Raw genomic sequence first — 12,884 nt, forward strand, 5'->3', positions numbered from 1 at the left:
TTTAAAATTAAAAAGTGCAGGAAAAAAAAGAATATTCATTTTTTTAAAAAGTGCTATGGTAGTTCTAGACAAGAACTCTGTAAGACTGGTAGTACTACTCCCATTTGACAGATGAGACCACTGAGGCTCAGCAGTTAGATATCCTTCCAAAGGTCACAAAGTCAGTAGGCTGGTAACACTGAGATTTAAATCAGGTCTGACTCCATTGCAATACTACTTCCATTACACTTTCTTTAACCTGTTATATTAACATCAAAGCATATAGCCTACACCAGTTTAAAAAAGAAATCCTGTTACCCCTTAAAATAAGTGATTACTTTTTAAACTATAAAAAAATTATTGCCAAACAGAAAAGACAAAAGCAGTTTGATTCAAAATGAAAACACTCCATTGCTACATTAAAACTAAAGGCCCAAGTATTAATATGTTAAAAAAAATAACAAACAAGATACGACATCTCTATGGTTCTCCTGGAGAGAGTTGGAACCCATTATATTAAGTGAGGTATCCCAAGAATGGAAAAACAAGCATCACATGTACTCACCAGAAAATTGGTTTCCCTGATCATCACCTAAATACAAATCTGGGAACGACACCAATTGGACATCAGACTGAGGTGGGGGGTGGGGGAGGGGATGGGGGTATGCCTACACAATGAGTGCATTGCGCACCCTTTGGGGAGTGGTAACACTTGAAGGTGCTGACTCGGGAAAGGGGGGGTGGGGAAAAAATATGAAACTATTGTCTTTAACTTGCACTGTTCACTTAATAATTTATCATGAATATTTCCCATATTATTTCATATCATTGTACAAGAAATAATGTATACATTATGAGGACATACTGTATCTAACAAGATATACTGTTAGACTCTTTGATTCTGTAAAATTAAATTAAAAAAAATACATAAAAAAAAAATAACAAACACAAGAACAGATATTCCTTGGCTCACCATTTTCACTTACTAGAAATTTATACTACCAATACACCCGGGGAGATAAGAAATGATTTGTGCAAGGTAGTTCATTAATGAATTGTCTTTAATTTAAAAGACCAGGAAGAAGTTAAAATTTTCTTCAGCAAATGACTGGTTAAATTATGACATGTTCATTTACTATGAGTACAACCATTAAAAAAAAAGAATGACTTCATGTTCTAATATGGAGTAATTTATAAGATGTTGTTAAATAAATACATATAATTGACGCATTTGCTTTATGTGTATAAAAATCTCTAGAAAGATATACAGAAACTGATTAATTTCCATTACATGTGGAAAGAAGTGGGTTGCTGAGAGATAATGGGTGAGTAGGCAATTTTTTTTGTAGCTTTTCAAATATGAAATATGTGAATGAAATAGGGAACACAAGAGTTTTGAAAAACCTAGATAAATATAAACTCCTTCGTAATAAAAGGCAGATTCTAGCTAGTCCCAGCTCTAGCAATAACTAGCTGAGTCTTCCTAGATGAGAAAACCTCTTTTTTGGCTTTTCTCTGTAAATGAAGAATTTGCTCTTCATGATCCAAGACTGTCTGCAGCTCAATAATTTTATTATGACATATTTAGCTCTTATAATGTGTCAAATGTAATTTATAGGTGCTATCAACAAATTCTTTGCTTTAAATCTGTAGTATATAGAAAGAATATCAGATTTTAGGCAAGCAAGATTTACTCAAAGCCCTTGCTCTGCTATTTTATAGCTGTAGGATTTGCAGCAAGTCACTCATTATTGACACCAAATTTAATTAATTATCTACTAAGTTGAGGTGATAGCTACTTTCAAAAGTTTGTTACAAGGAGTCAAATGAGCTATGTGAAAATTTTCTGTAAATTTTACAGCACCACATGAAATGTAAATTATTGTACATAAACTCCCCCTTCAGGTATTATGAAGTATGCGAAAGAGCATGAATTTTGAAGTCAGTCAGATCTAAAGATTCCATTTCATTACTATATGATCTTGGGAAGGTTATTTAATCTTTTAAGTCTCATTTCCTCACCTGTAAGATGAACATCATGTCTAATGAGAAAGGGCTACTGTGAATTAAATGATATTTGTAAAGTACTCAGTACACTGCTTAACTCAAAATGGGCATTCAAAAATTGGTTCTCTTCCTTTCCAAACTTAGAAATGAAAGGCTGCCCCCATAAGCAGGTAGGTACCCAACTCACTTCTAGCTGCAACTTCTGCTTCCCAGAGTCTGGGCTCTTATAATACTTCCTTTTTCATTTCCTTTCCCTTCTATCCATTGTTACCTACTGGTATCCTAAACCCCAATTTCATTTCTCATCTATTCTAGAACACAGAATGGTCTACAGATGCAAAACTAGAATTAAAAGGTGGTAATTTTCACAGTCCATGTTCTACTAAACTGCTAAAACTTCCACGTGAATCTTCCTTAGGCTCACTCAGCAGCCCACTCCATCGGCAAGTACTGAGGATCTCCAATGTACCGGGCATTGTCAGGAGCTGAGGATCAAATCCCAGGCTCTCAAAGGGCCTGCAGTTCTTTGAGGGTGGACCATCAACAAACAAATATATCAGAGGTCATGTGAGCTCTGAAGATGAACTCTGAAGAAAAATGAAGGGAACTGGAACAGCAAGAGCTGCAGGGGGAGATGTGGTATTGCGTAAGTTAGCTAGAAGGCTTCACTGACAATGTGACATTGATCCTAGATCAACTGGAGAAGTGAGAGGGAACATTAAGCTAAAGGCAGTGAGGTGAGAGTATGCTTAACATGCCTGAGGAACAGCAAGGCAACCAAATGTGGCTACAATGGAACAAACAGCAAGGACCGTGGTTAATGAGTTCAGAAAATTAACAGGGAGGCAGACATGGAGCCTTGAAGGACATAGTGAGGACTGCAGATTTTATTCAAAGTGCAATAAAAACCATACGAGGGCTTGAGGAAGAGGAGTAAATTGTTTTGACTTTTATATTAAAAGTTAACACTGGCTGTTGTGGGAAAATTGAATTATGGAGGGTGGTCAAGGGTGGAAGCAAAGATACTATTTATGAAACTATTAAAATAAATCAAGAAAAGAAAACAGCACCCTGAACGAAGATGGCTGGAGCAGAGGTGAAAAGCAGCCAGATCTGCGTGTATTGCCAAAGGAGAACCAAGAGGGTTTGCTGATGAATTGGGTGTGGATATAGTGTCTGTCAGAAAGGACTCGAAGATGATGCCATGGTTTTTTTGTTTGTTTGTTTGTTTTGCCTAATTAACTGAAAGAATGGTGGTATCATTTATTGGGCTAGAACAGGCTAGAAGGGATAGAGAAGAGAGGCAAGAATAAAGAGTGGTTTTGCACTTGTACTATTAAGATACTTATTAGACATCTAGGAGAGAAATAAGTCTGGAATTCACTGAAAAGGTGAGGAGGTTGAAGACACATTTGGGAGTCAGCTCCATCAGACAGAGAAAAGAACAGGGACTAGGATCTGGACACTCCAATGTTGAGAGGTTAGGAAAATTAGGAAGATCCAGGCAAGAAAACTGAGAAGGAGCAGCCAAAAATGCACGAAAAAAAGAAAATAGTAGCCAGGAGCCCAAGAGAAGGAAGTAATTCAAGAAGCAGGGAAAGATAAACAAATGTTGCTGATGAAATAATCTTAACAGCAAACACTTATATGGCTTTGCGATGTACCAGGCATTGTTCTATCTCTATTTTATAGACAAGGAAACTAAAGAATGGAGAGATTTAGTAGGGTGATCATATAACTTACTGATAAACTGGGACTGAAAGGGGATGCTAATAATAATTACATCAAGACAACAAGCATAAACCAGGACTTTCCTAGGCAAATAGATACATGGTCACCCTAAGGTTAAGCACCTCTCTTAAGCATGAAGGGATTCTTCCATATGTGTTACTCAGTGTCCTAATCTTATCCTATAATAGCTGCTGCCTTCCTTCCCAGCCTTGCTATGCAATGGACAAAAGGGTTCTGAGCCTTCCTTTCACGAGGATTTGCCAAGAACCATCCCACAAAGATAATCAACACAGTGTGTACACACACATTGCTTCTGACACCTTTCTCAAGATTTTGTGGCAAAAGATTTTCACTGATTCAGAAGAAAACAAATTTAAAAGCATTTTAAATGTATTTAGGAAAATGTAGATCAATTATACTTGAAAATTATTTCAATAATACATTTTAAAATGTACCTAATTGTTCCACAGAAACATAGCCATGAATGAAGGAAATTAACATTATAAACTATCAAAGATACATAAACATATACACACAAACAAGCTACGTCGTCGTGGCAGCTATGTTACTGTGAAAAACTGTTAATAACTTAAATGTCCCTAACAGTGGAACAGAGAGGACTGGTTAAATGAATTATGGCATATCCATCACAGAATAGTAAACAGCCATTAAAAAGAATGAGATATGTCTCTATGTATGGATTTCAAGAGTGTTCATAATATATTAATAAGTTTATTCATTCAACAGATATTTGTTACATATTTACTACCAAGGACCTAGGATAAAGTCCTGAATAAGAGTAAAACTGGGCTGGGCCAGGTGGCTCACACCTATAATCCTAGCACTTCAGGAGGCCAAGGACAGAGGATCACTTGAAGCCAGGAGTTCAAGATCAGCCTGGGCAACACAGTGAGGCCCCATCTCTACAAAAAATTTAAAAATTAGCCAGGTGTGATGGCACGTGTCTATAGTCCCAGCTACTCAGGAGGCTAAGGCAGGAGGATCTCTCAAGCCCAGGAGTTGCAGGTTGCAGTGAGCTGTGATGACACCACAGTACTCCCTCTGCAGCAACAGAGCAAGACTCTGTCTCATCAAAAAATATATATAAATAAATATATACATATATATATTTTTTTTTTTCACAACTAAAGCTCAAACTCGGGGGGATGGGGAGGCATGGGCAATGTATATAGCCTGATCTTTTGTACCCCCTTAATGAGCTGAAAAACAAACAAAAAATAAATTAAAAAAAAAAAAAACCAAAAGCACAAGAAAGACATTTGTCAATAAGAAATTGTAAAAAAAAAAAAAAAAAAAAATATATATATATATATATATACACACACACACACACACACACACACACACATAAATAAAACTGGCATGTTTCCGGCACTTGTGGAGCTTATGTTTCAGTGGAGACATATGGGCCATAGCACAACTAAACTTAAAACAACCTTAAGCCTATACCACTGTTGTTTTATTTTCCTAATAAGAAGAACTAAATTCCTCATGGCCTTCAACTCCAAATGAAAGAGGAGGACAGAATGCTGTCACCAGAGTTTCCCTCCAAGCCACATGCCTGCAGGCTGAAAGTGGCTATCTATTCATACCCAGGATCACCCTTCTTAATACTTATTGATTGTTTAATAACCCCCTTCATCCAATTCTCAGTTTTTATAAAATCCCTACTTATGGCACACAAACTTAAGTCAGACTAGATCACTGGATAAATTTAAACTCTTTTAATAGAGACAAACATGATTCATATCAAAAGGAACCATACATATAAACATTCAACTTACAGAAATACCCAAGTATGTAGGTTAAAATACTCAAGAGCTAAATGGCACATATTCATAGAATTTAAGGTCTTGCTCACACCATTTAAAGTCACAATTATAGCTTATCTATATGTGTTCAGACTAATTTCATAGTAAAAGAATGCCACATCAATTGTAAACCACATGAAGAGAAAGTAAACATGCAACTACATTCTGAATCACATTTATATGCATATAAAATAGGTCAGATTCCATAGCCATTATTCCATTTAGTAAAAGCACTTTCATAGTGCTCATTAGCAAATTCGGGAAGATTGATTGACTACTCAATCTTCCTGAATTGAATAGTGGCACCCAAAAAGATACGTTCAACTCCTAACCCCTGGTACCTATGAATATGACCTTATTTGGAAATAGAGTCTTTGCAGTTGTAATTAAGCTGAGATCACCCTGGACCTAAATCCAATGATTGTTGAACTTACAATAAGAGAAAAGAGAGGGAGATATGAGACATACCAACACAGAAAAGACCCAGAGGGAAAGGCCACATGAAGGCAAAGGCAGAGATTGAAGTGATGTGTCTACAAGCCAAGGAACACCAAGGACTGCCAACAACGACCAGAAGCTAGGATAGAGGCATGGAAATAATTCTGCCTCAGAACCTCCAGAATGAACCAATAATGACAACAACTTGATTTTGGAGTTCTGGCCTCCAAAAGAACTATGAGAGAATAAATTTCCTTTGCTTAAAACACCAAGTTTGAGGTTATTTGTTACAGCAGCCCTAGGAAACCATACACCTATACACCCCCCTATAAAATTTTCTCCCTATTATTTTTTATGAAGTTTATAAACCCAAGGAGATGATAAAAACAATTTTTTTTCTACTCACAAACTATCACAACGCAATACAGAGCTATCTTCACAGTACCAGCACTACAATATACCACACTACAATTTATTGCATAGATCAGAGGCCCCCAACCTATGGTGAGTTTATATAATTATTTCATTATATATTACAATGTAATAACAATAAAGTGCATAATAAATGTATGCTTGAATCATTCCTAAACCATCCCCTTACTGCCTGGTGCGTGGAAAAATTGTCTTCCATGAAAACAGTCCCTGGTGCCAAAAAGGTTGGGGACCGCTGGCATAGACCCATGAAACAAAGGTTTCCATTCTCTGAACTAAAGATATTCAGTTAGCCAACAAAAGTACAAAAGGTGGAAGAGGGTATATAGAATTAAATAATTCAAAGGTTCTAGTAGTTCTAGGAAAGTAGTCAAAATAATCATTTGTTTTAAAACGTAGTAAGTCTCAAGAGTAATCACTAAATAAAAGAATTTAACAAGTTAATTTTATTTTTATCTTTTCTTACTATAAAATAATACATCCTTATTATAGAAAATTTGGAAAATTAGGAAAAAATTGTAAAACTCACCTTTAGAACAGAATCCTGTCTTCACAATTTCTCAACTTAAAATGTGAAGCTAGACATGTATTTTCTACCCTGTGAGCTAAATAACCCTGTCTTAAATTGCTCAAATAAGTCCCATCATTAAAGGCCTTTGTTTACAACCAAGTTTATATGGCAGTTACACAACTATGAAATTGAGAGTCTACAATGGAAATTCTGATCTAATTTTAACATAAGCCTTATAATTGAAACACACAAATGGGAACTACAAGGAGAGTTTTATTGTCATGGGGGTTTCCAACAAGGTGCTTTCCCTTGATCATTTTGGGTCCTAAACTGTTCTGGTCTCTAATCATAATTTACATACCAACTAAGTCTTCAAATTTAGAAATAATATGTGTAGAAATAAGAAGTTCAGACAAACAATAGATGCAGATCAAAATATTAACAAATTTTATTCAAGAGTTTTTGACGTAATGATCTTCCACATTTCCACTACATTTTTTTCAAAAGGTAATTATCAATCAGATGGCATAAAACAAAGAGGAGCATCTAACAGCTGCCATGCAATAGCAAAGGCTGAAACACTGAGAACGAAAAACAGCTTGAAAACTTTTGTCAAACCAAATTTCTGAATGTACATTTTTAACGTTTTATTTAAATGGTCATGTTTTTGTTAAAAACAAAAATCTCACTAACACTAGGTAAATTTTTAAACTAAAGCTCTACCATTCAATATGTTTATTCAAAATTGCACAGCATCCCCAGTCCTCAAGTGTGGGCTGCACATAATAGCTTCCTTCTAAAGAATACAATATGGGGACAAGGGGAGGAGTAACTTCCCAGCAGAGAAACCAGCACCTCAGCCAGGTGATCGACATCAGGAGTCATAACTCAAGTCAACAGTATGTACACCCTCCATGTGACGCAATGGAAATGGTATTTTACCTCAGTGGTCTTCCCCCCAAAAACCCATACCCCTAGACCAGTCATGAGAAAAACACCAGATAAATTCCAATAGAGGGGCATTCTATAAACCCTTAATGAGTACTCTTCCAAACAGTCTGGGTCATCAAAAACAAGGAAGGTCAGCCAAAAGGAACCTAAGAAGGCACAACAACTAAATGTAACGTGGAATCCTGATGGGATCCTGGAACAGAAAAAAAGACATTAGGTAAAAACTATGGAAATCTGAATAAAGTATGGACTTTAGTTAATAATAACATATCAATATTGATTCTTTAATTCTAACAAGTGTACCACACAATGTAAAACGTTAATAATGGAGGAACTGGGTCCAGATACATGAAAACTTTCTGTACTATCTTTTTGGATTTTCTGTAAATCTAAAACTCTTCTTAAAAAAATAAATAAAGTCTATTTCAAAAATTACACAGAAATCATTTCTAGAAAAATGCTAATTAAGGTCCTAGATAAGACTTTTCTAATCACCCACATGTAAAAGCTTAAAGAAAACGGACCCACTAAGCAGTTTTTTCTAGCACTAAAATTAAATCTAAGCTTTAGAGTACTCGGAGGCAAAATAAAGGGAGACCAGAACAACGCTACTTTTTCAAACAAACACTGTGATAAGAATGTGAAAGCCCAAAGTCTCATAACCACAGAGCTATTTATAAATAAGATAAATAATTTTAAACTAATAAAGTAACAAAAACAGTAGTTCAGAAGAGAATTCTTCTAAAGCCGAAAGAATAATCTAAAACACTGACTCAGAAGCCCTAAGCAGGAAGTTTGGCCCTTCTTCCACCAGCACAGACTAAATTTTATGTCTCTGAACACAGACTCCGTTTCCTCATTTACATAATGGAAAGCGACAATGGCACAGTGCAATATCCAAAGTTTGATCAAAAAACAATAGCCTATCATAAGTGACAACATAAAATTCTTACTCTTTCACTTCACTGAAATCTGCTAAACTGATGCTTTTTGTTGGTGAGGTATATATCCATACAAAGAGAATCAACCAAAAGAGAAAGACAGATGGGGCACAAAGGAGGGGACCACAGAAACAGCATTTAACTACTTAGCATTTACCAGGCCCTCCTTTTTACATCTCTCCCTGCAAAAGTATCCTGATAACTCTCATTTCAACTAACACTATTCAGATGATCCTAAAAATTGCTACACTGTAATTCACAAAAGTAGGGTTTTCAATGCAAATAAAACATTAGAGATAAAATAAATGAGTATTAGTTCCTGCCCTCACGGAGTCTACTCATAGTCGAGTAGGGGGCAAGACAAGGAAACAAATACCATTTTTGTTGACTCTACGATGCCATCAGTTGGAAGATGCATCCTACAAAGATGTCAAAATAAGAATTTTTTTAAAATGTGTACCTTAGAATGAAGAAATACTATAGTTTCTGAGTGATAAGTGCTAGAGTAGGTTTAGCATAAGGTACTAAGGAAGCATAGATGTGAATGCGCTGCCATTTGGCATCACTACCCTTACAAGCGTTGGGGGGAAGGTTCCACAGATTCTTAATCATCTGGGAAAATAGAATTCAAAATTTATACATCTTATCAGGAAAAGATTTATTTGCAAAAATGCAAGACAGACCTGTAAAGATGCAGAAGATCTTTATTAATAAAATCTTAAAGCCAATATGAACAAATTTATATCGATAATTCACTAATCTGGGAAACAAAATTCACAGGTACTTACTTCACGCAGGAAAAGAAAACCCTGTCTTTGCAAACTCCTGAAAGCCTTGAGTATAAACCCTAGAAAAAATACTTGCTGAATGGATGAATCACTATCCTAATAAATCCTGCATGGATGTTTACTTCTTTAAAAAATACTCAAGTGCCCAGCAATGAGATGGCACCTATTCAACTAAGTGCCCTTATAAGAGAAGCAAAACCCATCTCTCACAGAAAGGCTCCTGAGTCCAGCCAGGTGAGGCTCTACCTTGTCTCCCAGTGCTGTGGTCACTCCAGCTCAGCTGGGCAGTGGAACAGCTGAGACAGAGTGTACTGTAAAGATAACCCAAACAGACTTTTTTTTTATACTTTCAGTCCTTACTTCGGGGGCTACTCAAAAGTAACCATATAAATCAGACTTTCAGGAAAATTAAGTTTTACATTTCAAACTCCTTCAGGGAAACACGTCTGTACACCTTCAATCACACGTACTGACTTTGCAACAACACATCTACAGAATTTACTATGTGCCAGGCACTAAGTGCTTTACCTATGTTAACTCATTGATGCCTCATAGTTAAGTCCATGAAGTCGGCACTCATATTACCATCTCCATCTTACAGGTGAGGAAAGGGAGACATAAGAGTTCAACCTGCCCAAAGTCACAAAGCCAATAAGCGGTGGAGCAGAGATTGATTCTCACCAATCTGGCTTGATTCTGTGCCCCAAACCACAGCATTACACGGAGAGCCACCTTCAGAAAACAAAATAAATATCATGCCCCCATTTTCTCTAGATTCATGGAGTAAAATGTCCAGATTTTCTCAAATCCTTCTCCCAACAATCATCACTTAATCCTGATATTTGGTAATAAAGTCAAGTCAGTAAGCAGGCAGTTTTTCCTGGGTATGTGACTATAACTTGCAGTACAATAAAAAAGACAGAATCTATCCAGGATCCCTCTGTCTTCTAAGAGAACAGACAGCAAGTTTACCACACATAATGAAGAATTTATCCTCCTTTCCCTTTAAAATATTCTCAAAAGATTTCATACCCAATACTCAACTGATAAAAGACCATGAACATACCCCAAAGACTTATGGTGGTTGGAGTAAGCCAGGCTGAGGAGCATGGCCTACTGCTCTCCCCACCATGGCTTGTGCACATCCGCTGATATCGGTGTACTCCAAAAAGGGGATGTCACCTCACAAAAATGTCACTTTGCCTGCTGTGTTCAAGCAGATACTGTCAACTTTGTTCACACCAACTTGCACAAAAACAGACAGCCCTATGTTGTCAGTGAATTAGCAGGTTATTGGGTCAATACTGAGTCTTAGGGTATTGGCAGAGCTGTGGCTTGAATTCCCAGAGTTCAAGGTGGAGAAATTCACCATTCTGGCAAAGGTGCTTGCAGAAATATGTGTCATAGAGGTCGCACGTTTGCACCAACCAAAACCTGGCACCATTGGCACCGTAGAGTGAATACAACCCAAAAGCAATATGCCATCTGTTCTGCCCTAGCTGCCTGGGCCTTGGCAGCACTGGTCATGTCTAAATGTCATCTTACTGAGGAAGACCACAAAGACTACAAGGAAGACCAAGGAGGCTGTTTTGCCTCTTCAGAAACTTAAGGCCTGGAATGATATCAAAAAGCTCTATGCCTCTCAGCAAATGTGAGCTGACAAAGGCAAAACGAGAAACTGTTGTTATATCCAGCACAGGAGACCCTGCATCATCTATAATGAGGACAATGGCATCATGAAGTCCTTCAGAAACGTCCCTGGAATTACCCTGCCTAATGCAAGCAAGATGAACATTTTGAAACTTGCTCCTGGTGGGCATGTGGGACGTTTCTGCATTCGGACCAAAAGTGTTTTCTGAAAGTTAGATGAATTACATGGCATTTGGCATAAAACTGCTTCCCCCAAGAATAACTACAACTTTCCCATGAACAAGATGATCAACACAGATCTTAAAGGAATCTTAAAAAGCCCAGAGATTCAAAGAGCTCTTCAAGCACCACGCAATTAGATTCATCACAGCGTCCTGAAAAATTCACTGAAAACCTGAGAATCACGCTGAAGCTAGACCCATATGCAAAGACCATTCTTCACCTGGCCAGGAATCACAAACTAAAGGCTGTTGGTGTTAAGAAGCAGAAGCAACCTTTGGTGGGGAAAAAAGCTGCAGCTACCAAGAAACCAACAGCTGAAAAGAAGCCAGCAGGAAACAAATCTACTGAAGAAGAAAAGAGGCCTGCTGCATAAACTTAAATTTATTCCATGAAGGTCAAATCATTTTGGATAGCTTATATTGAATAAATACCTAATCAAAGAGGCAGTGAGGAAAAAAAATAAACTTATGGTGGAGAGAAGCAAATATCATTTTTATTTTCCAAAGTATAAAATAGTCGTTTGACCCAAATACGAAAATTTAGAAAATAAACTAGCAAAAAGAACCCAACATGACATGATAAAGGGAATTAGTTCCTGTCTGTGGACACTGTGAGTCTTAGATCTTGACCTTAAGGCACTCACATTAAGCTGTCAACTCAAAAGAGAAAAAGAGCTTGATAGAGAAATGATAAAACAAGATCATAAAACTACTAAACAATTCAACCGTAGTTATGTGTTTACAATGAACTAATCATTGTAAAAATGTTTAAAGATAAGGAATGATACCCCCCCCAAAAAAGTATGAAGATAAGTTAAATAAAGGTCTTCTTCCTGCATAATTCAATTTGTTTATTTAGTGTAGCACTGCCCACCCACCACACCCCACAAAAAAGCCACATTCACTTGAGGTCATTTTACCTCCTGCTATTTCCTTTGCAGTGAGTCTGCAAAGTTGTGAAGCATGGTGTTGATCTTATTCATTGAACAGAAAGCAATTGAGTGAAACATACAAGCAACCAAACCTCTGCCACCCTGTGAAACCACAAGAGTGCAAGATCTTTTTTCCCATGTTCTAACAGATCTTTTTAAAGCTGTTTTTTTTTTAAATAGCAATATACCTAGAATGACTACATGCTTGTCTGGAGTCATGTACTCAGTACCAAAAGCCAGAGTTCAGTTGACCCTGAGACTGGAAATTAATCAAGAAAAAAATCTTAAATTAACTTCTTTATTTAAGCAGCTCTCACTTATCCTTTCATTTAGTTGATTTCAATCTATAAACAAAATAATAGCAGTAGACAGTTTTTCCTACAGAAACTTATTAACACAGCCTTTCCGAGTTAAACTTCAGATTGGCCCAGAGATTCACCTTAATCAATTGTTTGTTGCTTTTAGAAAAGG

At 36.8% G+C, this 12,884-nt stretch overlaps 1 protein-coding gene and 1 pseudogene across 5 annotated transcripts in view; one reads left to right on the forward strand and one right to left on the reverse strand.

The window, feature by feature from the left end:
• RRAS2 (RAS related 2) overlaps nucleotides 1–12,884 on the reverse strand; it is a 78,801-nt gene that overhangs the window by 23,187 nt on the left and 42,730 nt on the right. The gene's annotated exons all lie outside the window — the stretch shown is intronic.
• Nucleotides 10,720–11,855, forward strand: LOC138384248 (large ribosomal subunit protein uL4 pseudogene; annotated as a pseudogene).

This window comes from Eulemur rufifrons, chromosome 6, assembly GCF_041146395.1.
Source record: "Eulemur rufifrons isolate Redbay chromosome 6, OSU_ERuf_1, whole genome shotgun sequence".
NCBI lineage: Eukaryota > Metazoa > Chordata > Mammalia > Primates > Lemuridae > Eulemur > Eulemur rufifrons.